Raw genomic sequence first — 5,984 nt, 5'->3', positions numbered from 1 at the left:
AAAATACTAAATAAATGAAAATTAGTACATAAGCATCAGTGAAGAAAAAGGTTTTGTCTTCTCAAAAGGATCCTGAAGACAAGAATGTTGTCTGTCCTTGTCCATAAGCCATCACATCTGATATAACTCCTTTGGTAGCCTCTTCAAACATTTTTGGAGGACAGTTATAAAATTATACACACATGCACGCACACACACACACCACACACAAAGTCTCTTTACCTTTTTTTATTAGTCACATTCCTCCATGCCCTTTTCTGGAAAAAAATCTGACAATTTTTGTGGACCTGCTATCTTGCAGAACAGAAAATTTCTCCTTAAAGAATACTGTCTTTAAAAAAACTAAATGTGACCTTTTCCTTCGAATCATTGCTTCCTATTTACCAGTACTGACAGCAAGTGACATACTTTGTACAGGATGAAATGACAGAGGCCGGCACTAATCTGGTGAACCCTGCACATAACTTAGGATGCAAATACAAACAGTTGAGAGGAGTCTGCCAATCAAAAAATCTTTGAGTGTATGAACAGATAGTCTTTTTCTCATCAAACAGGGGACCCGAGCACCACTTGTCTCAGCTGGATGCCTTTTCCTGTTTCTCTTACATGATTAAATTGTAAACAACAGATACTTTAGGGTGATGAAAACACATTCACATCAATGTGAATTAAAAAAAAAAAAGTTTTCCAATTTCAGTCTACCTGTTTCCCAAAATAATGCAAAAGAAAACATAAAGATGCCTTACCTTTAACAACAACAGAAAATCATCCACATACAGAGTTACACATTCTTTCTTTACTGCCATTGCTTTCCAGTCTAAGTAAAACATTCCTTTAAAGTTTGTCAAATAATTTTCTAAGTCAAAATGTTCTTGGCCAATGCCTTTGCACTGGAGGTAGCTGATTCCACTGGGTCTTTGAAATCTAGGCGTAGTCACATCACCACATATTCCCCCCATTGTTTGTTTACTTTTACCTCTTGCAGACATGATGGGAAGCAATTGATTTCAGGGGTATGGTATTTGAAATGAAAATTTCCAAAGACATGAATATTCAGGCTATATTATGGTCAAGGCTTAGGAAATGAATAAAATACAGAGTAATTTGTAATTAATATTTATTTAAGTTGACATTTAATGGTTAGATATTCTAAAAGGATAAACTAGTATATAAAGATAAAACTGGATTATTGAGGATTTCCTAGACTATGAGCTTCTTGAAAGATTGTCTTATTTGTCTTTGTTTATCCCTGTAGTAGAGCACATTGTCTAGAATTCAGATTATAGAAACAGACAAGATGAATTTGTAAACTAGTTCTGCTACTTATTATATGTATTTGGTTAAGTTACTTACGTTTTGTACATAACTTACGTTATGTACATAATGGGAATAATAATAGTACTTACTTCATAGGGTAAGTATTGAATGTAATAAATGTAACTCTTGACACTTCCCTTCACATGTTCTAAACTTCAGTGTTAATTATTGCTACTTATCAGTACAGAATGGAAAGGGTTAATATTTAAATCAAGGATTTAATACTGTCAGATACACTCTAATCTCTCTTAGCTCTGGATTTTCTCCAACTGTACATTGCTTCCACGTTCTTTTGCTCATCTCGATCTTTCTGATGGAAATGTCTTTTATAACTATTTACTAGTGCCCCTTAAAAGGGAAATTCTTACTTACTGTTGAAATGTGGAGAACAAGGATTAAAAAAATATTGTTTTCACAAGCTTGAACTCAGAAATCAACACAATGCATGATAATAAAGCCATACAGGGCTACCTTAGAGACTAGTTCCTAAGTCAGCAATACTTGAGTGCAACGTAGTGATTCCCCCTAAAATACAATTTTGCTCTCAAAGGGTTATTTGGCAATGTCTACAGCCATTTTTGTTTCTCACAAGTTGGGAGAGGGTTACTCTAATAGGCAGAAGCCAGAGGGCTGGTAAACGTCCTAAAATGCACTTAACAACCCCCATAACAAATAAGTATTAATCTCAAACTGTCAGTAGTGCTGAGATTGAGAAACTTTGTCCTAATCTGATAGTCCATATAGATCTAAAGAATGAATATGATTTCCAAAAGAGGTATTTATAAAAAAAGAGAATCACAGAGGCAAATGTTTTGCGTGTCCAACCAATTATCTTCCTGGGGCAAAACTCATCTCCGAGGCTGACAAAATTTCTTTACCCTCCTGGCAGCTTTTCCATTCCTGTAGAGAAGCCATCATTTGAATTCTAAGATGATGTTTTCTAATTTCGTACTCACCAAGAAAGCTACCAATATGGCTTCTTCTGTAGTTTGTCCTGGAAAAGATGTCTGGTAGCTTGTCTCTTTCTAAAAATTGGATCAGTTCCTATAAGATGTCGAAGTTATTGGCATAAGTTCGTTCAAAATATTTTCTTTTTATCCTCTTAGTATCTGTAGAATCTGCATCTGCAGTAACATCACCTTTCACATTCCTTATATTGTAACTTTTTTTTTTTCCTTGACCAGTCTGGCTAGAGCTTATCAGTTTTATTAATCTCAAAAAGTCAGCTTTTGGTTATATTGATTTTCCCTATTTTTTCTTTTCTTTTTTAAACATTTATTTCATTGATTTCACAATTATCTTTCTTTCTCCTACTTACTTTTCTTTCTCCAGTTTAAAGTAAAAGCTGAGATCATTGATTTGATCCTTTTTGATTTTAATAATTCAGTGACACAAAATTTTCTCTAAGTACCACTTTAGTGGCACCCCACAAATTTTGATATACTGTGTTTCCATTTTCACTCAGACAAAATAATCTTTAACATCTCTTTCACTTCTCTGACCCATGATTATTTACAGTATGCTATTTAATTTGCAAATATTTAGGAATTTATCAGACATCTTTCCATTTTTTATTTCTAAATTATCCAATTGTAGTCACAGGGCATGCTTTTAATACCTTGAATGGATTTAAATGTATAAAGACCTCTTTTGTGGTCTGGGATATGATCAGTCTTGGTAAATATATTGTATGCACTGGAAAAGTATGTATATTCTCTGTTTTTATGTAGGGTATTCTATTAATGTCAAATGAGTAACATAGTGAATAGTTTTGTTCACTGGTCACTGCATAACAGTGAACTTGTCAAGGTAAATGTTAAATTGTAGGTTCCTATCTAGGAAGCCATCTCATTTTGTGCAGCCAATCTCTTCTTTTTTAGTATTCCCCATTTTGGGAGACTCTAGTCCAGCCGTCCCTATGATTCAACCAAATGTTAACTATTTCAAGAAGCCTTCTTGCTTTCTTCTAATAGTATAAGAGCTAATAGTATTGTTTATATTGATAGCATATTTAATTTTGTATATATTTATTTTCATGTTCTATTGTATCTTAAAAATAAAGACTTGTTCTTATCTATGTGCATATTATTAGCAGATGGTAGAGAACTTGGAATATTCATGTATTCAAACAGTGCTGTGGAGTAGAACTGTTATCTCTTAAAGCTTTGTGTTTATCTTAATGCATTTGCACAAAAATTGATCTCTTTTGATTAAATAGAGTCCTTCTAGAGTATTCCAAACCAGTGACCAGCCATCATTACTTTGAACACTTCTAATCATTTGTAGCTTGTTATTCCTGGAATTAGCTTAATTCATGCTTGAAGAGTTCTATTAACATTTCTTTCTTATGTTATATTAAAATCTGCCTTGTTGTTATTTACATCTAGAAAAAAAGATGCACCTTCTTGTTTTGTTTCTTCTTCCTTGATTCTCTTTATTTATTCCTTTGTCATGCTAGAATTTTCAGTCCTATTACCCACTTCTTCTCTATGGAATAGTTTAGTGACTATCACCATTGTAGTTATTTTACACCATGTGTAGATGCATGCTTCAGGCTGTCCAAGTATACTCTGAGGTACACAGAAATGTACCCAGTTTTCCATGTCTGGTCTGATCATAAGTTCTCTTGTTCTGAACACGTAGTTTCCATATTATAGTCACAGAAAGAGCGAATAGTGGGAGAAATGAAGAAACTAGGGGCTGTTTACTTTTCTAACACTTATCGAGCCACTGTACCCGTTTCTGCAGGTTGCTCATTGCGCAAGTGTGTCCAGCTAAGGGAAGAAGTGATGAGTAAAGCCAAATTTCCACTCTGTTGGTCAAGTCTTTTACTCTGTTGTAGGGTTATGTCTTCCCAGCATAAAGAATGCCTTCTGATGTAACCAAGCTGTGCTCTTAGGGTTTGCCTGTATCAGGAGAGAGACACTTTTGGCTAATTATCACAACAGTGCTGTATATTCTCATCTCAGCCCACTTCACATCCACCTCTCACATTACCGATGACAAAAAATGATGCCTAAAGTGGCAAAGCTACTTTACCCCAAACCATACAGGTATTAAATATTTTGCATGAAACGCATTAAGGAAATCAGATGCTGATGAAATCTCTTACTTTAGTTTTTCCCTATATTTGTTCCAAATGCTCACTTAAACGAGATTTTGTGAGCTTAGATGATGTTTCCTATAACATGAGTCCGATGCTGTAAAATAACCTCTAATCCTAATAACTTGAACATGAAGTTGTCAGATGGGAAAGTGCAGAGCATAGATATTATAGGAATAAAGGGTATACATGATGGCTTGAGGCAGGTTGATTCATTGTTGTGGTTAAATCCATATTTCATCTTAGGACAGCTTCACTATTGCTAGGTTAGTGAACACAGATCATACACTGTAATAATTTTTACCATAGAGACATCAGAATAAAGGTGGACATCACATCTTACTCAACCAGTAAGTTACAAAGTAAAATGTATTAAAAATTAATTTTCTGAATTCCATTATATTTGCCGTATTAGCTTTATGTATTATTTCATTTTCTTTCTGCTATAAAATTCATTAATTTTAATCCAGGATTAACACAATAAGAAGAGGAGAATTGGTTTTCTGTAGCATCTTCCACACTCAAAGTATCCTAATGTTCTTTATAAATAATGAATGAGATGCTTTTAGAGTAGGGAGTCTGTAGGCAAACAGAGTAGCCATGTACAAAGTGGTGATAACATTAAAAAAAAAAAGATAAATACAAAAATGAAAGCCTTTTCATGCTGTCTTTTGTTCCTTTAAGTTTTGGTGAAACTTTTAAGTAAGTTGTTATCTGGGAGTAAATGTCATGTCTAAAGAGAGAGATCAGGGAATGGCTATTAGAAAAATTCATTAATCACGGTTGTATTTGTAAGTCATGATAATCTATTTATTAGCCTTAAGGCTCCTAGGCTTTTTCACTTCGAAAACTTATCCTTCTATAAAAAAAAAAAAAAAAATGGTGGAGGTTGAAACCTATACCAAGCAATGCAAGAGAGTTTAGAGTTCTTAGAAACTTGTGAAATTCAAATATATTGTCTTTTACTACAGGCAATAATATGTATATTAAACTAAGGTGAATTTGTTCCCAAACAAATATTTTTTAAGCTGAAAACGACTTAATCCCAACCAAAATGAATGACTCTATGAATCAGTTTCCAATTTATAAGCCTTAGTATGTTTCTCTCTGATATAAATATACAACAAATTGAGAAAATATGGCAGGAACTTGAACACCATGATGAATGAGGGAGCCACAGGTGAACTTGGAAAAAGACAGGTCCTTTCTAGCCCAAATTCCCTGAATCCTTTAAATTTACTCTATTTAAAGGGACCCTGCAAGTTAAAGAAATTTAATTTGCCATTTCTTCTTTGGAAACATAACTGCTTGAAGCCTGTCTACTGTTTCAAAGGAGAAAAAAGTCATATGGCAAGAGAAGATCAGGCAGGACAATGTTTTTCTACAGCTGTATGTGTTAATTTAGAAAGCTAATGCATTGACATTCAGTACACTTGCCAGAGGCCTTATCTGAAGGAACGGGTGAATCTAAAAGGAATTCCAGCTGTGTGGGCTGAAGCTGAGTGGAAGCCAGACAGGATCAGGCTTGGCCGGCATTCAAGTGAATGAGAGTAGCTGTAGTCCA

The sequence above is a fragment of the Mirounga angustirostris genome, unplaced genomic scaffold (assembly GCF_029215605.1).
Source record: "Mirounga angustirostris isolate CCGP_5_RB_7025 unplaced genomic scaffold, mMirAng1.0.hap1 SCAF_4, whole genome shotgun sequence".
Taxonomy (NCBI): domain Eukaryota; kingdom Metazoa; phylum Chordata; class Mammalia; order Carnivora; family Phocidae; genus Mirounga; species Mirounga angustirostris.
This window is presented reverse-complemented; position numbering follows the sequence as displayed.